We start from the raw sequence: 23,332 nt of genomic DNA, 5'->3' as shown, positions 1-23,332 counted from the left end.
CATGAGTTGAGATTCTAACACTCATGGTTAGCATTGCAGAACATGGGAGTTAGAAAAAAAATTTTTTAATGTTCTGCTCTCCTCCAGAATGTGTGTCACTAATGATCCATGAGCCTTAGTTATAAAAATCCAGATTCTCCCATCTAGTCATTTGACAGATAAAAACAAACAAACAAACAAACAAAACCTGAGGCCCAGAGTGGATGGGTGGGCTACGCACCTGCTACATAGCAGAGCTAGAATGTAATCCTCTGACTTCCAGTCTTCTGACCCAGTGGCTCCTCCATCACCCTGTCTCCCAGTCCCTTTCCTCAAGGATTTGGTCTCTGGCAATGGAAAGAGTGGGGAGAGCGAGAATAAAAGCCTCAAAAAGATACTAGTACAGGGAGTTCCCATTGTGGTGCAGTGGTTAACGAATCCGACTAGGAACCATGAGGTTGCGGGTTCGATCCCTACCCTTGCTCAGTGGGTTAATGATCCGGCGTTGCCGTGAGCTGTGGTGTGGGTTGCAGACGCGGTTCAGATCTTGCGTTGCTGTGGCTCTGGCGTAGGCCGGTGGCTACAGCTCCGATTAGACCCCTAGCCTGGGAACCTCCATATGATGCTGGATGGCAAAAAGACAAAACAAACCAACAAACAAACACAAAAGATACTAGTACATTACTGATGTTTGAAAAGGGAGCAAGAGCTGGTTTTGCTAGAAGGAGGTGGGAAGGACAAGGGGGAAGGGACAAGAAGACAGGGCTTAGAAACACTAGTCAGAAAGAAGACCGCAAACTTTACCCAACTAGTCGTGTCAGGGTGACCACAATCAAGAGACTGCACTTGACTGATAATTGCATGGCTGCTTTCTTAAAGGGTCCAATTCTAGCTATTGTGATGTTTACTAAGACATGGGGCTCCCTGACATGGAAATGTGGCAACAGCATCCCCCTAATAAAATGGGATGCTGGCGCCAGCTTTCCCAGGCTATTGGGTGAGCCTCTCTTGCATCTGGGCCACAGGTAATAGCAAGTTCACGCCATTTCATTATATCCGTGATTCCACAGTGCTTCTGCTTACACCTCGGGGCTGCCTGTGTAATTTAGGCTTGTGCCTTAAGATGGCCCTCCCTTTGGTAAATCACACCAGTGACGTGAAATCACTTGGTAAGCTGGGAAGGAACGGAATGTGTAATCGGAAAGCTATACCCAATTTGCCCAGCCCAAGAATCTGACAGTTCAAAAAGTAGAAAATGCTTCTTGCCAAGAATGGATTGTGAAATGGATTAGAAAATAAAGGCTGTGTTGTAGTTGCCATTTTGTAGCTCAGGGGTGGCCTTGATGGCTGCAGTGTAACCCCATCACTTTGCCCAAGAAGAAACTATGGCTATGATTTCAAGTTACTTTCACAGCCATAATATATATGTTGTCCTAAACTGTAGATAAAGGTCAGGATTCAGACTTAATTCTCTTCTCCTTAATAATCTGTGAAGAAAAATGAGCCTGTTTATCAGATTCTTAGGAAGTTGGAGATTTAGCTAGATTTAGTAATACCCTGTGACAAAGACAAGGTATTTCCCAGAATAGCAGAAGCAAGGTAGAATGTGATATTCTAAAATGTGTGCTCAATTATGTATTAGATTAAAATGAAAAACAAATTATAGGTGCAATTGCACATACAAAGAGGGTTTCTGAGCTTTATTCCTGACCCACTTAAGAACTATATTCGATGGGTCAGAATTTCATTAAATTAAAAGGAGTTAATGATCTCTTAAAGTCTGTCAAAATGGGCTTGACATATAGTAAGAAAATAATAATAACAATAATAATAGCTTATGTAAGTGTTTATCTTATGTCAAGGGAGAAACCAATCACTTCCCCAGTATCTTATCGTTGAGACCAAAATAAGCATTCGGTAAACATTAGGTACTGTCTTAGTTATCGTGTATAACCATTATGGCCTATAGGTTTTGTACCCTTGTTGTTCCTGTTTTGTCCATGAGCAAACTGAGGTCCCAAGACATAGGAAACTTGTCAAAGCTCCCACAAAGGTACGTGTTGGGCGTGAGGTATTAATTAGCTCATTTTTATCTAATCCAGGAGGCAACGCTTTGGACGGCTTGCTCTGGGACCTCCCTCCTGTCCACGCTGCCCTTGTTCAAGGCCTTTGTCCATGTGTCAAAATCAATTATGCAACTAAAGGTAAGACTCACGTAGATTTGTATATGTGAATTTTTACTATTGTATATAGAAAAGAGTGTGGACTTTGGAACCAGCCCTGGTAGTTACCAGCTGCGTGACCGTCCATAAGTTACCTGACCTTTCTGTGTCTCAGTTTCCTTATCTGCAAAATGAAAATAATAACACCTCCCACATAGGTTTGTTGGAAGAACAACAACTCTTCTGTAAATGTTACCTATTATTATTACAAAATGAACCTGTTATCTTAAATGTAAATAGCCACTCAATGACAATACTTGCCTACACAATTTTTGTTACGCAATTTTAATGTCGTACTCTTTGTTAAAAGTGTAATGAAGCCTTGAGACATTTTTCCAACTTGGCAAGTCACCATCATCCTAGCTGACAGCTGTAAATTCTAGGAGCCTGAGCTTGCCCCAGCGCTGCAAGTGATGGTTCCGGAGTGCCTTAATCCACAAGAAAGGGAGAGTCAGTTGTATCAAGTACTTTTTCCCTTTGAGATTTGCAGACACTGATGATGACATGTTGTGTGAAGAGGACCAAAATGATCAGAGTCCTTTTCACACAGAGCAGGTGCGAAACGTCATTTCACTCATGGCCACAGCTACTGTTTTCAGAACAGCCAGATCAGTCAGCTTCTAGTTAGAAAGGAGTGTCCTGCCTTCACTGGAGAGATGTGAGGCTCCCCAGGCAGGCTCTCCTGACCGAAGGTATGAACCCCACATCTGTCATTTCACCAGTATAGCTTCACCTCTAGCTCTCAAAGGCCCTTTCTTTGGAAGAATCCGCTAATAAGATTTAAATATGCCTGGAGGGTTCCAAGCTCTTGCAGAACCCACCCTGATTGCCTAATCAGTTGATACCTTCTCCCAGCATCCAGATGAAAAGTAAAATACTTCTAAGGACTCCACCCAGGCTGGTGAGAGAGGTGAGGGAGGAAGCTGGCAATGATGCCAGCCTCTGAGTCTGGGTCCTGGTATGGGTGTCCAAGCCCCTCAAGGCATTAATGGTACATCTTGCCAATAGAATTCAATAAGGGAATTAGCCCTTTGTGCGTTTGTCTGCAAGATTATATGGGGAAAGCTTCTGAGATCCCTAATTCCCACAGTCTTCATGTCCCGTCCTTGAGGATCCCAGGAATCTAAAGCTTGCCAGAACAAATGAAGGGCCTGATTATGAAATTGTTTGTCATTAAACCATTAGTGATTCACACATTTAGCTCTAATTAAAGATGAGCTACTCTACTTACTGCTGATTGTTGCAAAGGAGATAACTGCTCAGCTCTTCCAAACTTTTAACCACCGTCTAGCAGGAAATGCAGCTTTTACCAGGGGCTGGGCCACCAGGGGCTTTCTCAGTAAGTGCAGTTCCTTCTCAGGTTGAACTGCCCTCCTGTTAAGGACGCTACCTTCAGATGCTAAAGTTCGACAAGCAGGTTGGTGCAGATGCTGATATGTCCATCATCTTCAAGGTGAAGAGTCAAGAGGGGAAATGAAGTGGGTGCACATGACCACAGAAGACATTCTCTTTGCATTTCTTGGTAGTTTGAATGAAAAAGTTTCCTTACTCAAGAAAGGAGCATTTAAGACTCATACTTAAATACTGATTTTGAAAAACAAAGTTATTTTATCTTCTGGTATGTTGTATTTGCTTCCTCCCCACCCAATATATATTTACTCATCTTTGAACCCAAAGTTTCATAATCGGTTTTCACCAAAAAACTTCCTGTCTTTTGTGATTTAGGTTTCGGGGTTTTTTTTTTAATTGAGTAAAAAACCTATAGCAGAATCATTATGCTGATACCTTAAGATATCTGCCCTGGAAAAATCACATTTGGATTTTTCAGGCCAGTCCTGCCTGTCGAGGTCCCTAGTTATGAAGAACGCAATGATAGTGATAATGCTTAAAGGAGAGTGGCAGAGCGGACAACCAGTGTTGACAATTATTTCTTTCCTCTCCTGTACTAGTATATACTCCAGGAACTCTTAGCCTAGACCAAGGACCCAACTTTGGCCAAATCCCTAAGACCTCTACTCTCTGCTCCCCCTTGGGGACCCCAGCAGAGGGAGGACACAGGCATGTGCCAGTGACAGCTGGCTCAGAGGTCCCAAATGTACCCAGAGATTCCTTCTCCTGCTAGAGGAGCAGCGCTCTTGGTGAGAGAAGAGCCAAAGGTGGGCCTTGAGTCTTGGCTCAGCCCTTAGTAGTTGGTGGCACTTGGCTTCTTGCCAAACTTCTTGAGCCTCTATTTCCCCCTTATGGAAACATGATTTAAAATAGGTACACATCACAGATTTGCAGTAAAAATTAAATGAGAGCATGTTTCAAAGCAAATGCACAAGGTATTTAACCAACATTAATTTCCTTTCCCTGATCTAACTATTGATTTTGAGTTTTAACTCCCTCTATAAACCATTCTCCTTTTCCGAATTTTAATCTAGTCTGGTCTTTGGCAGCTGTCCCCAAAGGAGTTATGATTTATGAAGGTTCAAGACAGAATGCTTTTTTTTTTTTTTTTTTAATCTTGGTAGCTGCTGGCCAGACTTCCTTAAGGCACACACAGAAAACAATAAATATTTGATGTGTAGTGGGTTGAATGGTGGCCTTCCACAAAGCGCTGTGTTTGCCCTTATCCCAAGAACATGTGGATGTGACCTTATTGGGGAGGAAAAGATGTAATAAAGTTAGGGATGAGATGAGGTCTTCCTGGATTATGCCGGGAGGCCTAGAGGCAGAGGTAAGTTCCTTATAAAAGTAAGACTTAGGAAGAGAACACTGACAGAGGAGGAGGAGGTGCTATGACCACGGAGGCAGATTGGAGTGTGGTGGACACAAGTCAAGGCATGCTAACCACTGACCATCTCCAGGAACTAGAAGAGGCAGAGACTGGTCTGTCCCCTAGGGTTCCCAGTGGGAGGACAGCCCTGCTGGATTTGAAACTTCTGGCCTCCAAACTAGAAGTGAGAGAATACATTTCTGTTGTCTTAGGTTGCTAAATTTGTGCTACGTTGTTACAGTAGCCACAGGAACTTGATACAAAGTGCTACTGTTATGTTATTTTATTTTATTTTTGCTTTTTATGGCCAAACCCACAATATATGGAGGTTCCCAGGGTAGAGGTCAAATCAGAGGTGCAGCTGCTGGCCTATATCACAGCCATAGCAACACGGGATCCGAGTCGCATCTGTGACCTACACCGCAGCTCACAGCAACGCCGGATCCCTAACCCACTGAGTGAGGCCAGGGATCAAACCCGCATCCTCATAGATGCTAGTCAGCTTCATTACTGCTGGGCCACAGCAGGAACTCCACTATTATTAATATAGATTTCCTTCCTCTCAATGTTGTTGTAAACCTAAAATTGCTCTTTAAAAATAAAATCTAACACATACACACATAATGTTTTATTTTAAACCAGTACTTTTTAGCTTTGAAGTAGAAAAGGTACAAAAGTCCCTGCTCTTCACATTTTTCTAACAAGAAACTTTACTAAAATAGTGGCAGTCAAGGGTAGAAGAGTTTCTCAGAACATTGAAGTCGTATTAAGTACTTCTGCTTTCAGTCATCAAAAATACTATGAAAAAATAAGAAAAGAAACCACTTTTTTAAAAGTGTTTGCCAAAGTTCCCATTGTGACTCAGCAGGTTAAAACCCAACAGAGAATCTGTGGGGATGTGGGTTTAATCCCTGGCCTCCCTCAGTGGCTTAAGGATCCCTTTTGTTGATGCAAGTTGTGGCACAGGTCGCAGATGTGTCTTGGATCTGGCATTGCTCTGGCTATGGTGTAATTCAACCCCTAACCTGGGAACCTCCATATGTTGCAGGTGGGGTCCTAAAAAGAAAAAAGGGAGAAAATAGTATTTGCCTTTAAACTCTTGCGTGTCAACTTTGGTGCTGTTGGGGCACCGAGAATACTAATAACCTTGATGTTATTACCCACCCCACCACCACCCCAAATCTCATAAAGAAGGATAACAAAGACACCTTGTGATTTCATCACCCCTCCTGAAACACTTGCAATGCTGATAACCTCCAACACTTTATTGACAAGAGTGAAATATTGGCTCAGTTCTCTGTGCTTTAAAAAGCCCATGTATCACCATTTGGCATCTTCAGGTTTGACTCATTCAGGATATTGTGTTCTTTTCATGAGTACACAGTGAGCTAAGGTTCTCTCAAGGGTATAGGTGTGTTCAGGAAGAAACATTTATAAGATTTTCTTCTTAACTCTAATCACGGAAAATTAGCTTTCTTATTAAAAAAAAAAAAAATTGCCTTTTTCCTAGGAGTGTACTACAACTGTAAGATCAGAGCACATCACCAACAAAATATCAGATTAAATGCAAAAGTGGATTAAAGGTGGTTTAGAACTTTGAACAGCAGAGAGGAAGCTGTGGTACCTGTGCCGTTATTAAGATTGGAGTTTGGGATGATTATCCTACATCGCAGTTCAAATGAGGTCAGTGGGCTTTCAAATCATCACCAGGGGAGGGCAGGCAGAACCAGCATCTTCATGTGATGAGTATGAATTCCTTGGCTTGTTTTGCAAATTCTTTAGTAAGTACAGGACCTTTTACTTAAGTCAATACCACTCCTCCCCTGCATTTCTTCCACTTATTTGATACATTCTGTTGCTCTCTTCCACAAGAGTCAAGAAAGCATTTGCGTCCAACAGGATTTTGACTTATTTTTTACTTTCCTCAGAAAAAGAGTTACATAGGCATTTTCTACTTTTAAATATAACCTATCCCTGGAGACTAAGTGGCTTATTATAGGACAGAATAGTAAATACACATATTCCTATATCTTTGTTCCCAGCACATAGTAGGTATCAATAAATACAAATTGGCTACTGAATGAATATGTTTACATGTACTTTCTTGAGCATCACAAGTAAAAAGTATCAAATGAGTTGTCATGAAACAAAGAATAAGTTTTTATTAGGCATCATGGAAAGAGGATCAAGAAGTGATCAATGTTTAATCAGCACTTACTACATCTCAAACATTTTGTGGCCACTGGGAATGCAGTGAATGAGACAGTCCCTTCCCTTATAGGACTGTCATTCTAGCCAGGGAAACAGACAATAAACAAACAAGTGTTAAGACAAAGTTACGAGCTCTCCTTGAGATGCCATAGACATTCACCCTAAACCAAACCTAGATGTTGGTTAACTTCCAGGTCAACTAACTCTGGTCCTTATTTGAACACCCTCCACCTCCCAACACACACACAAATTTTAATCTTTCATAGTGCAATGTATTTGAAGTGGAAGAAACATATCTGTAATTGAGCTGCCATTTTCTTAAGGCCTTTTCCAACTCTTTCTCATAGTTCAGAAGCAGACACCAGGAATTTCCTGGTGGCCTAGCGGGTTAAGGATCCAGCATTGTCACTGCTTGTGGCTTGAGTTCAGTCCCTGGCCTGGGAATTTCTGCAGGCTGCAGGTGCAGCCAAAAAAAAAAAAAGAAGCAGCAGGTGTCAAAAGTCTAAACCAGTTTCCAAGAGTGTGTCCTGCAGATCTAAGAATGGGAGTTACTCATTTGTTCATTTCTTCAACCAAACTTTATTGCGTGGGATAGACTCTCCTAAATAGCAACACTGGGGGGGGAGGGCAGCAGTAAGTCAAAATCCCTCTCTTCTCGTGAAAGCTTATGGTCCCAGGGGGGCGGGGGCGGATAGTAAAGAAATACTTATACAAACACACACACACATTGACACATTTTAAGTAAGATGGTCATGAAATGCCTCTAGTGAGTGGTCCTCCAAGGGGGTGAGGGAGCGAGGCATGCTGATATCTGGGGAAGAGCATTCGGGCAGGGGCAAGTACAAAGGTCCTGAGTCAGGAGGTCCGTTGGACTGAAACACAGTGACAGAAGGGGTTAGTGGTCAGAGATAAGGTCGGAGACGTAATGGAGGGCTGGTCAGGTAGCATCTCATAGGCCACTGTGAGGACTTCAGCTTTTTACTATGACTGAGACAGGAAGACCTTGGAAGATTTTGAGCAGAGGAATGGCATGACTTGACTTGGGTTTTTAAAAGCTGCTGTGTGGAGGGTTGGCTGTGGGGAGCAAAGGTGGGAACAAGTTAAGATGAGCTAAGTGGCTAATGCAGCAATCCAGGAAGAAGACGGTGGTGGTTTGGACTAGGATGGTTGACGTGGAATTGGTGTTAAGTGGTCCGATTTGGGACATGTCTTCATGGAGCTCATCGGGCTTGCTGATTTGTGTCTGTCAAGTATTAGAAAAAGAGAGGTGCTTCCAAGATTTGGGGACCAAGAAACTGGAAAATGACGTTGCCGTTTGCTAAGGTGGGGAAGACGTAAAATAGGCTTGGAGAGGAAGGTGTCAAGAGTCTGTTTCTGAACGTGTCTGTTACATAGTCAAGAGGCGTGTGGATTACACAGGCTCTGCCAGGCCAGAACGAGGCTGGGACCACAGGTGAGAAAGCTCCACAGACAGAGGACTTAGGAATGCTGGGCTACTGATAACAGGTTGCTTTACTCCAGGACCCCTTAATGTTTTTAACCCAAATATACTTTGCAGACATCCAAGAGAAGGATTTAAGGTTTACTAAACTTATTTTTTAAGTTTTACCACATTCATTTTAGGGAGCTTCCAGTCACACTATTATTTTATACAATGTCCTTTGGAGAATTCTGTTGAAGACAGCACATAATAGTTTTTATAACAGAACTAGCTCCACCTTGAAGCAAGATAGCACACAAAGCAATGAGAAGTTAAAATATATATCCTTTGGTCCATACCCGATAACTTTTGTGCTTCTTTGCATTTTCCCTTGTGAATTGATAGAACTCCATTCTACCTTGGGACGCAGATCCTTCTGAGTTTGGTTGTATGAATTAAAGCCTGAGATCTTGATCAGCTCACTCCTTGGGTGAACTAACAAAGTCGAATTTCTAAACCTGAAGGGCAAAGAGCTCAGCCTCATGAAGTCCAGGCTGAAATAGTTAACTTACCTTTGTCCTTTACTTTTCTTTGACTCAGTGGGTGGTACAAATTCAGGCCACCACCTTTTATGTTCATCTTGATCAATTTTAGCCTAGAACCTCTTGTCCAGTCACCGTCACTGTCCTGCTCCCTGATGATCTCGTTTTCCTAGAGCTTAAACCACATACAGACCAACGACTCCCAAATCCACATCTCCTGCTTCCGGCTTTCTCCTGAATTCTAAGATGGGATTTCCGCCTGCTGTCAGCATCTGTACTGTCGTATCCTAGATGCATCTCCACCTCACTGTTTCCCAGACTGAGGTCAACTTTTCCCTCAAAACGTGTTCTTGTTCCTGTAGTGTTTATTTCCATCTGATAGGGATGGAGCAGGCACAGGTAACTGTACAAGTCCCAGTAAAGGACCATAGATAAAGAGGGAAACTTAGGGGACCTTGGGAGATCACTGTAAGTTAATAAATTGCTCAAAAAATCCTTTAGAACAAGGCAGGCTTGCTTGACTAGTGGAGGTGCAAGAATTGCCTTAGGTCATTGGGTGCAGGATGGGATGAGGCCTGCATTCAGATTCAGACCAAGGGTGGGAGTCCGAGGCTCACCCTTCTGCTGATTTGAATACACAACTTACCAGATACCTAGGAGGAGCTACTACTTCCAGAAAGGAAGAGGTGGTCTTTCCTGGCCTCCACTCCCCTTGGATGATAAAACTGTAGCCCACCGATCCTCAGGGCAGAGCTTCCCTGCCTGCCCGCTTGCACCTCTCACAAATGTCCTATCTTAATAAATCTATTTCTTGCCTATTTCTTTGTCCCTCACTGAATTCCTTCTGCACAGAGACATGAAGAACCTGACCCTCAGTGAGTCCAGACACAGGGTGAGTGATTCTCATTTAAAACTGTGGGTTTAAGTCCCAAGCTGGGTTTAGGTTGGGTTCGAGTCGCAGCACGTGGGTTCAAGTCCCAATCTGTGTTCTGGCTGGGTTCAGGCTGGTTAGTGCTTGTTAGTGCTGTCACATCTGTAGCACCACCATGCTCCTGCCACTCTACAGAGTAACCTGTAGTCATCTTCCCTTTGATGCCTCCATCTGCCCCCTGCTGCCCCACCCAAGCCCCCAACATGCAGTCGTTTGCCAGGTCAGGTCATCACTACTGTCTAAACCTCTCTCCTCCTCTAAGTGAAGCTTCCTCTCTTCCCTCCACTGACACCACTCAGTTTCAAGTCTTCATCCTGTTGTAATTGTTTCGTAAGCTTCCAAGTGACTTCTGACCGTCTGCATGGGGCCAACACCAACAACCGGTCCTCTTTGCCCCTGTCAGAGTTACCTTGTCAAATGGAAAACTAGCCATGTAACTTCTCTGATTGAAAGCCACCAGTGGTGTCTCATGACCTTTAGAATAAAGCCTGTGTGTTCACGGCCTTTCACAGTCTAGCCCAACCCACCTTCCCTGCCTCACCTCCCACCTCATGCCCAAGACACCCAGAACAGCCCTTTCTCTCCAGGACGTGACCTTACCTACCTCCATGCCTTTGCCGGGAACATGTCCCATCTGTCTTCACTCCATCCAAAATAGCATCCCTTTTCAGCCTTATAGAAAATGAAGCCTCCTTTGAGAGCCTTCCTTCTGGACCCTTCCAGCAGTCCGAGCTCTCTGGTACCTAAAACATTATTTTATATGTAACTCAGACTTCCCTGAGCCTTGGTAGCCTGGAGATACAGGGAAGAATGTGGGTGGTCTGAGTGAGTACCTCCTACCAACCACAGCAAGGCCTTTAGACTTGAGTGGGGTTTTTTTAAGTTTTATTGAAATATAATTAATTGACAAGGCTGTGATGATTTCTGCTATATAACAAAGTGACCCAGTCATACATATAAACATACCCATTCTCTCTCGGATTCTTTCCCCACATAGGTTATCACAGAATACTGGGTAGAGTTTGTGCTATACAGCAGGTCCCCGTTGGCCAATCATTCCGTATACCTCAGTGTGCAAATGTCATTCCTAAACCCCAGTCCACCCCTCCCTCCACCTGTCCCCTTTGGTAACTAAGTTTTTCAAAGTCTGTGAGCCTATTTTTGTTCTGCAAGTAAGTTAAAGTTAATTTTATCCTTTTTTTTTTTTAGATTCCACATATAGGTGATGTCATATGTTTATCTTTCACTTTCTGACTTACTTCACTTAGTATGATAGTTTCTAGATCCATCCATGTTGCTGCAAATGGCATTATTTCATTCTTTCTTATGGCTGAGTAATATTCCATTGTATGTATGTACCACATCTTCTTTATCCATTCCTCTATTGGTGGACATTTAGGTTGCTTCCATGTCTTGGCTGTTGTAAATAGTGCTGCTGTGAACATTGGGGTGCATATATCTTTTTGAATTATGGTTTTCTCTGGATGGATGTCCAGGAGTGGGATTGATGCATCTTGAGTTTTTTAAAGTGAATGATGTTGTTGACAATGCTTCTTAAGAGCTTTCCAGGCCAAAGACAAACCCATGGAGGTCAGAAGGGGGCACAGTGAGGTTGTAGGGTGACTGGAGCTGAGAACTTGTCAGGAACTGAAGGGAGCTCTTAGGGGCTGAGTTGCCTTTTTGTCCCACAGCAGCAGCTAGAGTTCATGAAGCGTGTTCTACTTTTTCTATGTCTGCCTCTCTCTGGATCCATCTGTATCTCCCAACCTCTCTACCAACTGCCAGATATCCTTCTATCTCCTATTCATACCCAACAACTGAGATTCTGCCTGTCAGGCCACCTTGGAGCCACCTGGAAAGTCTTTAAAATGCTTCCCTCGGGTCAGTTGCCCTCACCTTGGCCACACCGTTATGGTCATTGGGGTTGCAAGAGCAGGGCCCTCAGTAGTGACCGGAGCCATGACACTATTACAGTGGCTTGTCAAATTTAAGTATCTTCCTTGTGATTCAGAAAGGTTACAATGTGTCCACAATGTAACCGTGCACAGCCAGGATGGTCTTCTGCTTCCACACTTCTCTTTCCTTGTTACCGGGAGGCTCAACCTCAGGATCCCTGGTCACTGCACACAGGCATCGCTTCCCTTGCATTGATGGCATTCCTGTGACCCCTGCCTTCTCCATCCAGAAGGTGGCTCATGACCTCACTGGTGTTAGGTTGGTCTGCAGCCATGTTTGTGTCAGAGCACAACTGTCCTCACCCAACTTACGCTAAACCCTGTTAGACCAAAAAGTGACCTTCTTTTTTTTTTTAATGATTTTTATTTTTTCCGTCATAGCTGGTTTACAGTGTTCTGTCAATTTTCTACTGTACTGTAAGGTGACCCACATACATATATACATTCTTTTTCTCCCGTTATCATGCTCCATCACAAGTGACTAGATATAGTTCCCAGTGCTGTACAGCAGGATCTCATTGCTTATCGATTCCAAAGGCAATAGTTTGCATTTATTAACCCCAAATTCCCAGTCCATCCCACTCCCTCCCCCTCCCACTTGGCAACCCAAAGCTAGTTTCTAATAGCACCTCTTACGATTCGTCTTTTCTCTTAATCTGCTTATTTGCTTCCTTGCAGCTCCCCCACTCCCAAGGAACCTGACAGATTTAGGAGGTGATACTAGAAGGTGGTTTGACCACCACCCTCAAAAGCATTCTTCCTTGTCAGTCCCTAGCCGGTGTCCAAATCCAGACTGTGCACTTCGACTCTCTCTCCTAGGGTGAGTTCCTTCTTCTTCAAGGGCACCACCCATCGAGTGACTTGATTATAAATCTTAGCATGAGCCTGAAGCATCAGCTAACTTCTCCATGGACTCATTGTCCCAGGAGGCTCATCAAACACCCATAACCTGTGGCATTAGCACCCTATGGTCCCAGGAAGCTTATCAAACCCCTGTAACCCATGGCATCGTCACTCTGTCTCCCCCACCCCCCGCCACCCTCACTGCCCTGTATAGGTGGAGGCTCAGAGCCTAAGTCCTCTCTCTTTTCCAGGGCTATACACACAATTCTAATTATCCTAACACTTGCCATGTTATGCTGTATTTGTCTGAGATAGGAGGAAACAAATATTTACTAATAACTAGTATGACCCAGCTTTTGTGTTAGATGCTTTTCATGTGTGGCATTGTTTAATCTTCATGCCCACCCTTTGAGAAGGGAATAATTATCTCCACCTTACACATAAGGAAATAACTCAGAGAAGTGACATGTCCTATCACAAGACCTCACGGCTAATGAGAGCCTCCCCCTCTCCTGCCCCCTCTACTGTGAGCTCCTCTTTGGCAGTGACTGTCTGCAGTTGTCACTGCATCTCCCTGGCATCTGTCACACTCTTAAGTGGGGGCTCAAGCAATATTTTTCCAAGGAAATAGGAAGGGAAGGAGGGAGGAAAAGTAAAGGCCCTGGATTTCGCCTTGCTCTTAGCAAGCACTTAATAGATGTTTATGAATGAATACCAAGGTTTGAGAGAAGCCCTGGAAGCTTTCCCATGAGGCAGTCGAGTGATCTGATTGGCAGGACTCAATTTATCAGCCTCCTCCAGGCAAGCTTGTGAAACAGAGCAAGAATGATGGGGCTGCAGCTAATGTAATTTCAGATGAATCCATTAGAGTCCTTGTACTGCTGGAAACTGGGACGCAGAATTAAAGTGCCCTTTATAATTTATACTCAAACGCAAATGGACTGTGGGAAGTGGAACCTTTTGCTTTATATTCTGATGCCTTTTGCTCTGGCTCGGGAATTGGTTATCAAATGAAGAGAGCTTCAGTAAGGGCAGAAATCTGGGGTGATTTAGGAGTAATCCTTACCCCAGCCTGAGAGCTAGACGCGCTGACTTATCGAGCTGGCCTCCAGTCTTTCAATTTTATGATTATATTATTTGGGTAACAAAAGGCAGGAGAGAGGAGACAGCCAGACTGGAGGAGCTCCTGTCTGATGAGAAGCTGTCAGGTCTGAGGGAGTTTGGAGAGAGGCTGGGAGTCTATTTCTCCTCAGCCCTGCACCTTGTCACTGAGACTCGTTAATAAACAAAACACTGGCTATGAATATGTCTGTGTTTCCATGGCCTCTGTGCTTAAGTGGGGTTGGCTGGAAAAATATGAAGTCCATGTCCATGGAGCTCTGCTTATTTATCATTCACAAGGAGATAAAGAGGACAGTCCAGGGATTTCTGCCTGGAGCAGAAATGGAGAGAGCGTTGAAAGAGGGCATATTTTAAATGTATGCCATTGTCTCATCTTTAGGAAGAAATCAAGGAGATCAGAAAGTTAAAGGCTGCAAAGCAGTTCTCTATCTCTCCACACCTCCAGGGTTTTAGGATCATAGGATTTTAGAGCCAGAAGAGATTTTCTGTGCATCTTCGTTATTTCATAGTGGAAGGAGTGGGGGCCTATGGCTGGAAGCCTGCATCCGTGAGAGGCAGAGCCCCAGTCACATTCAGGCCACCTGAGGCCTCCTGGTGCAGGAGAGCCTGCATGGTCCATAGTTCTCAGTTCCACCCTGTTCTGTCTTGGTTCTGCCAGCGTCTCACGATCTAGCATCTTCCGCAAAGTAAGTGTAATGGTGCCTACTCTTTACAGACTTGTTTTAACTTATCAAGTGAGATAATACACATGGCATGAAAATGCCTTGCAAACTTTAAGAATCAAATGCGGTAACAGCAGTAGGATGAGAATGTTTTTGCAAATTGTAAGCCCTCTGTGCAAATATAAGCATTGTTAATGTTGTTGGCATTAAATAGTATCAACTCCATTATATATCATCAGTGTAAATAATAATAACAGATTTCCAGTCTTTGTCCATGATTTTTCAGTTGACATCTTCTGTTAACCTTCTAATAACAATTCCTCTTTTTTGGTAAGCTCCTTATTTCCTTATTAGACAAACTAATATGAGCTCATTATAGATCATTTTAAAATACCAAGTTACATAAATAAAAAATGTCCCCCAGGAGTTCTCACCATGGTGCAGTGGATTAAGAATCCAGCTGCAGCGGTTCAGGTCGTTGCAGATGCATGGGTTTGATCCTCAGCCTGGTTCAGTGGGTTAAAGTATCTGGTGTTGCCTCAGCTGCAGCGTAGGTCACAGCTGTGGCCTAAATTCAATCCCTGGCCCAGGAACTCCTATAAGCTGTGTGTGCAGCCATTTAAAAAAAAAAAAAAAAAGTCACTTATAGTCCCCAAATCCAAAGATAATCCCCATTAATCTTGTGCTATATTTCCTTCTATTTTTATCCCGTGCATATCTCAGTGAGTCATGATCATGGAGAATTGAATATTCTCTTCCCCGTTTTTTTCATTTAACATTGTGACTTAGATATTTTTCCATGTTACTAAAATTCATTCAAATGTGTTAATGGTTGTATACCATTTTATCGTCTGGATGTACCATAGTCTACTCAGTCTTTTCCTCTTATGAGCTATTAGGTTGTTTCCTTTTGAAAAATATACATAATGTAACAATTGTGAATAAATCTTTTATATATCACCATCTATAAATAATATCAAGGATCGTTGACAGAAATAGGAATCTTGAGAAGAGGGAATTTTTAAGGTTTTGATACATTTGTTGACTTGCTCTCAAGATTTTATCAATTCACCGCTGCCCCAGGGGTGCAGCAACAAATTACCACAAATTGGGTGGCTTAAGACAACAGAAGTTTCTTCGCACACAGTTCTGGAAGCCAGAGGTGGAGATCGAGGTTTTGGCAGCGCCATCCTCCCTCCGAAGGCTCTGGGGAAGAATACTGTCTTGCGTCTTCTAAGTTCTGATGGTTGCCAGCAGTTCTGCTTTATGGCAGCATAATTCCAGGCTCAGCCTCCATCTACATGGCCTTCTTCCCTATGTATGTCAGTGTCTCCAAATCGCTCTTTTCTGGTGAGGACACTAGTCTTTGGACATAGGGCCCACCCTAATTTAATATAACCTCATCTTAACTTGGTTGCATCTGCAAAAACTCTACTTCCAAGTCTGATCACATTCATAGCCACTGGATATTAGGGCCTCAGCATGCCTTTTGAGAGGATACAGTTCAACGCACAATAAGTGGTACATGAGAGTTCCCAGCCCCAGGAATATCACTTCACATTTTAATTATATTATGTATAACCTCAAAACAGAAACAGATTCCATAAAGATTGTCACCAATATTGAGCATAGTGCAGTATAACTTTTCTGGTTTTTTTTTTAACTTTTCTGGGTTAGTCTCTTTACATAACCAAGGCTGCTATTTATTTATGTTAATTTTGGGAGCAGCCTTGATCTGCTTTTGACGTGGAGCTGTAAGCCATCTCTGCTCTGGATCCAGGCCTCCCCTCTTACCTCAGGGAGGGAGCTTTTATCAGGAGCCATCCTGAAGGGGAAGCCTGTGAGCTTGGGAGTAAGACAAACCTGTGTTCAGACCTCAGTTCTGACACTTAGCGCTGGGTCACCGTGAACATGTTCTTTGTCTGTTTTCTCCTCTGTTAAGTGAGGGTAGAAAACGTGGAAGGGTCCCTCTGCCCAGTACATGGTCATGACTCAGTACTTGTTAGCTAGGTTATTCATGTCGATTAGTATTGGTGGTGATGGTGGTAGTATCATCTTGCTGCTGGTCCCTCTTCGTTTTTATGTAATAGGGTTCTGTCCACTGCCTGGGTATCCATGTCTGGGCACTCTTCCTGGAGCTCAAGCATTTTCGCTCTGACTCTGACTCTCTGCTACCCAATCCTTTATTGTCTGTGTTCCTAATATGTACCTTGCATGCCTGGATTCTACCCAGATGTCTTGAGGCCCCTTGCAGATCCTTGCTTTCTGCCACCAGCTCGTCCTCTCATGTCAGGGGGCGTCCTCTGCTGCAGAACCAAGTGCAGGCAGTTTGGTTCCCCCCTTGTGCCCAATCTTATTTCGGTACTTCAGCCTCACCTGCACATCCAGAACTTGCTTTGCATATGCGCCCTCCTGCCCTCTTTGACATCAGATACTGCATAGCGTATCCTTTTCGCCGGCTTTCACTTCAATCAGTATGGTATACTGTGACTTTCCAATACTTAATAGCCTTTTCTGGACCCCTCTAGGTCCAGTTCATTGTCTTAGCCTGTCCAGTCTCTTCTGTGTTCAAAGTCTTGGTTTCAAGAATTAACTTTACTAGAATCATCCACATTCCCAGCTTTGAAAGAGGATTCTTCACTCCCATATATAATGCTTCATAGAATAAAAAGCCATATGACGTTTCCCCCAAATTCATTAGTTTTCCATTCCTTGAGTGTTTTATACTCCACAGGATCAATTATGGAGAATAGAATGGGAAGAATGGGAACAGTCAGTCCTAAAGTGGTCCTGGGCCATATGATATTCCATATACTCGCTCTCACTTTTAAAGGGTTGGCAGTTACTTATTCTACTGAATAAGATAAAGGAATTATAAAATTCTTCTCCATATATTTTATCCTGTGTATTTATGTTACTTTGGGGTGCCTGCTTACAGTAACTACAGTCAAATCCATTAAAAATGACTTTTATCTCTTCTTAATGCCAGAGCCATCTGCATGACCTCCCTTGATGCGTATTCTTGGTGTCATTAACAGCTAGGCCATCCCCCTCACGATTTCAGGCACAGAACAATGGGTCCTCCATGACCTGGAACTGCACGGTAAAATATCACACTTTAAATGATGTTCTGCACAAGTAAGACTTAGTCCTATGAGTCAGAAATAGCCTCTTTGCCCTATGGCACTGTTAAATAAGTTCTCCTACATATTGTGGAATATCCTTAGGCTGGCAGACCTGAGCATTTGTGTTCTCTCCAGTGTCTTATAGGAGTCAAATCTCTTCTTTTTTTTTTTTTTTTTTTTGGTCTTTTTGCTATTTCTTGGGCCGCTCCCGCGGCATATGGAGATCCCAGGCTAGGGGTCCAATCGGAGCTGTAGCCATCGGCCTACGCCAGAGCCACAGCAATGCGGGATCAGAGCCACAGCAACGCGGGATCCGAGCCGCGTCTGCAACCACAGCTCACGGCAACGCCGGATCGTTAACCCACTGAGCAAGGGCAGGGATCGAGCCCACAACCTCATGGTTCCTAGTCGGATTCGTTAACCACTGTGCCACGACGGGAACTCCCTCAAATCTCTTAACTCAAGAAAACAGCCGGAGTGTAAAGAAATGGTTAAAAATACCAAGACTTTGGTTCTTTGATTAAGGCACTTCTCCAGAGGCGAGAGAAAAGATGCCATGCTGGGTCTGACCCAGTTACTCCAGTTGTAAAGCTCATTTCCAAGATTTGTAACTCATAACTATCGGTGTTACGTTACATGCCTATATATTGGTCTACACACATGTGTATGCCTATTGAAAAACCACGGCTGTGACATTCCCATCCTCAAATTCACTAACTGGCAATGGTGTGCTCTTCAAGCACTTGACCTTGTCATACTTCACTAGGCAGAGTGGTGATACAGTTCTAGGAGCAGGAGCTTTCCCTCTGAGCTCTTGAAGTCCCTCAGGCTTTTTAATTAGGAGAGAGACTTGGGACCTTCTTGGGGTAGCAGTCACTGTCTCAGTTTGCATCCAAGATGCTGAGCTCAAGTTCAGATCGAGAAAATGACTCCAGGGTGGACTCTCAAAAACAGGGAGCTTGACTCTTGTTGTGGTTGCTTGATTTTTAAAGAATAGCATCTCATGGAGACTCAGATGCTGTAGGAGAGTCACATGACTGAAAAAAAAATGATAAGCAGATGAAGGAATGGAAAGCAGTTGGGAACGAAATTAGAACTGCCTTAAATCTGACAGAGGTTAACAGCTAAGGATTTGATAATTTAAAGAATACTGACTTTCCTCGCCCTAAAGAAAATGGGTTTGTGCTGAACTACAAGCAGTCAAGAAAAATCTTATCACAGCACCAATAGTGCTGCTTGACCTCTGTGAATTATTTTCTCTAATCAAGGATGAAGAGCAGGGAGAGCCTGGCAATAGTGTGGAGGATGCTGTAGTCCTCAGAGCTGAGCTCCACTCAGGGTACAGCTATGATGTGGTTTTAGAGAAGGTTTGAGACTAGGAATTAGGTCTCTGACTCAGGGTTGCAGCCCTTACATCAAAGGGCATTTCATTCCCTCCCCAGTGTGCTGATGGCCTCCTAAGTCAGCTGCCCTTCACACCCCTCTCTTGGGGCAGTCTGTCTGGACTGAATCCCTGGGCTCTGCCCTCTTGGCCTTGTCAGATACTGGAATGCTGCTCTTCTCAACAGCAAGGGGCAACTTACTGGCATCCACTGAAAAGTGGGAGAAATTATTTTATCGTGCTCCTTGGCCTCTCAGCAAGGGTGACAAAGTGAAACATGAGTTTCTTTCTGCTTCTGAATAAATAAAAGTGTATTAGCCTGCAATTCTTAATTAAATTTTTTCTGCATCGTATTTTCCCTACGAGGAATCAAAACCTATTTTGATCTACCCTTTCCTTGAACCCAGTGTCCACTCCTTCACCCTCAGAGGTGTTCCTTATGTTCCTGTCATCAGGGTTTATCTTTATCTTCATGTTGTTCAACAACTGCTGTGCACTGAGTTAGCTGCACTGTGAGTGAGACTTTGAAAAATGTGTGGCTGGTCCCAACATTCAGCTCCTATTCATTCATTTGATCTTTTAGTCAATATTTCTTTAATTCCCTGTCACTGTTCTGTGGATTACAAATTCTGTGCTATAAACACACAACTGATACCCTCAAAAAGTTCAGCATACAGAGAGGGCTGGAGTAAGAAAGTTTAAGATAAATCAGAAAGATTAGCTGCTAGACATGCAGTATCATTTCAGGAGTCTCAGCAAACATATGAGAGCCTTAATTAAAGGCCCCAGATTCCTATATGTTCTCAAAAAGACTTTAAATTATGAAAATAAAATTCCCTATGGGCATTCAGAAGAAAAAAAAAGGGGGGGGAGGAAATGTTGCCCAAAGAGGAACAAAAATCAGACTCCAAAGTAACAGAAGATAATAGTGCATCATTCTCAGAGTTTTGACAAGAAAAGCCTGTAACCCAAGAATTCTGTACTCAATCAAAAAAAAAAAAAAAAAAAAGCATTGTCATATCTAACAAATAAAAGCATGGGACACTCAAATTAAATCTGAATTTCATATAAACAATATGTTTTTAGGATGAGTATGTTCTATGCAATATTTAGGACACACTAAAAGCATTTATTGTTTATCTGAAATTAAAATTTAACTGGGTGTCCTATGTTTTATCCGTCAACCCCAATATAAAAAATATTCATAATTCAGACATTTCAGACATTAACAAGCTAGAATACTTAGTCCAGCCCATATTTTCTAAAACAATTACGTGAGATATACACAAAGTAAAGAATTTTAAAATTGTGTAAGAAAGTCATGATTTATATACCAATTACTAAAAATTTAAAAATTAGTATAAATATGGTTAAAACTCTAGGAGAAGCTACATGTTATTAAAAAGTAATGCTTTAAAACCAATACAGGGGTTCCCGTCATGGCTCAGCCGAAACAAATCTGACTAGTATCCATGGGGACTCAGGTTCAATTTCTGGCCTCGCTTGGAGGGTTAAGGATCCAGTGTTGCCGTGAGCTGTGGTAGGTCACAGGTGCAGCTTGGATCTCGTGTTGCTGTGGCTGTGGTGTAGGCCAGCAGCTACAGCTCTGATTTGACCCCTAACCTGGGATCCTCCATATGCCACAGGTGCAGCCCTAAAAAGACAAAAACAAAAACAAAAACGAAAAAAAAAACAAATCCTGGTCATTTGAAGTCTATAATGTTAGCAGTAAGTGGATGCAGTCAATGGCTGGGGACAAATTTTAAGCATATTCAGAGCACAGTTCACACAGTGTAGCAAGGTTAGAAAGAGGCATAACAATACACTTGCTTATTTTGTCGAGGCTATTGTATGTGTTATAGCATTAGAACACGATGTCATTTGTTTCTCCCATGACCCCGGGAGAATTGAGAGAATTAAAAAGATAAGCAAGCACGTGTTTGCCATCTATACCATTGGAAAATCAGAGCTGAGGGAGCTTTAATGGATCACCCCCTATGTAGCCACTAGCAAGTCCCAAGACCTTGTCTCCAAGTGCAGAGGGTGACATCAGACGCAAGTGAGGTGTCTCTTGGGTTTGTCCAGTTCTCAAATCCAGTTTATTGTTCACTAAGAGATCAGAGAAACCACTCTCAATAGATACTTGGTGATTAGTTAACATTGTTTCAGTCAGTTCAGCTGTTTATTGAGTTTGATGTGTTCAGTCGTATTCGCTGAGACATGTAGAAATGGTATGAAACATGGCCTTTGTCGTCTAGATTTAAAGTCTACTTCGAGAGGAAACCAATATACATGGGGACAACCTGAAAACTTCAGTGACGGTGCTAGGTTTCTGAGCCAGAAATCACAAAATAGTTGTGACAGAATGTTTCAAATGTTTAAAATCTATATATTTTTAGTTATGCTTAGGGGAAGAAACCTGGAATGCTGGAATACTGGGAGGGTTTATTTTTTTCTCTATAATTTCCTGTATTTTCCAGGTTTTCTATAGGGAATAGAAAATACTTTAGCCATCAAGAAAAGACATTTTGCTTTGTTGTCTTTAGACATTTTACAGAAGAACAGAACTTGGAAAGGTGGCCTTCTTAAAAACTTGTAATTCTACACCTGCGTTATCTGATATGTGACTGTTGAATACTTGAAATTCAGCTAGTCCAAATTTCCATGTGGTGTGAGTATAAATTATACTCCTTATTTTGAAGACAATACCAAAAAAAGAGTCTCAAAAATTTTTATATTGATCACATAATGATAATATTTTGGATATATTGAGTTAAGCAAAGTGTATTATTGGGTTAAATGAAATCACTTGCTTCTACTTTTTAAAATATGGTCACTTTAGAAAATTTTTAAATGACGTAAATGGCTTGCATTTGTTGTTCGGAGTATGTATGACAGACAGCGCTGCTCTAGACGATGGAACATCTACATAGAGCCTACATGGGAATCAGATTTTCTAGATAATGCCACAGATATGCCATCAGGCTACCTATACATCCCAGGGAATTTCTAACTGGACATGTTGCCCCCAAAAAGTGAGTTAATTCTATTTAAAATGAGGGGATAATCTCAGTAACAAGAATCGGTGCCTCCTCCAAATCAGGAGTCACTGAGTAAGGTGCTTTGGGTTTGTATTTTTTTTTTTTTTAATCTCCCTCTACATGGTATATTCTTTTCCAATAATGTTTTGAATTTTTAAAAATACAAAGCAGACGTTAACTTCTACAGTTCATGAAACAGATTCTACCCACAATTTACAGGGAGTTCTGAGGCAGGTGACAGATGGGGATTCATGAGGTTCGTGGAGAGGGTGGCACACACGCGGAGTCTGGAAGGCTGCTGAGTTTTAGACAAGCAGATGAGAGAGCAAGTCTCTCAGGCAGCCTGCTAGTGTCCTAGCAGGGGACACATACGAGCACTAGAGCAGGGGGCAGAGAGTATGAACATGCTGCCCACAGGCAGCTGTTGAACTTCTTTGGGGCTCGGTTTCCTCATCTGAAAAGTGAGGATAATAATGCCCACCCAGCGTGGTTGTTGCAAGGATGAAATGTCACGCTTGCTAGAAAGTGCACTCAGTAGAACAAAGCACTCAATCAAGTGATTATTATTACTATTATTATATTTTTAGTTTATTTTTAAAGTATAGTTGATTTACAGTGTTGTGCCAATTTCTGCTGTACAGCAGCGTGACTCAGTCATTCATATATATACATTCTTTTAATATTATTTTCCATCATGGTCTATCCCAGGAGACTGGATGTAGTTCCCTGTGCTATACAGTAGGACCTTGTTGTCTATCCATTCTAAATGTAATAGTTTATATCTATTAAGCCCAGACTCCCAATCCACCCCACTCCCCCCATTACTATTATTATTATTATTACTAGTGGAAACTAAAGGTGTGCTGGTTGGAGAGAAGACCAGATGATAGAAAGTTTTAAAACCATGCAGAGGAGTTAAGGAAGATTAAGTGTGCGGTTAGACTACAGGGGCCAGAACTAGACTCCAGGAAGTCCGTTGTGAGGCTGATGTGATGCCGGTAAAAAGTGGTGTGATTCACTTCCTGGAGCTGCTGAAACCGGTTACCACAAACTGGGTGGCCTAAAAGAGCAGCGATGTATTGTCTTAAACTTCTGGAGATGAGACGTCTGAAATCAAGGTATCAGCAGGGCCACACTCCT

Source organism: Phacochoerus africanus, chromosome 9, assembly GCF_016906955.1.
Source record: "Phacochoerus africanus isolate WHEZ1 chromosome 9, ROS_Pafr_v1, whole genome shotgun sequence".
In the NCBI taxonomy this organism is placed as follows: Eukaryota; Metazoa; Chordata; class Mammalia; order Artiodactyla; family Suidae; genus Phacochoerus; species Phacochoerus africanus.
This window is presented reverse-complemented; position numbering follows the sequence as displayed.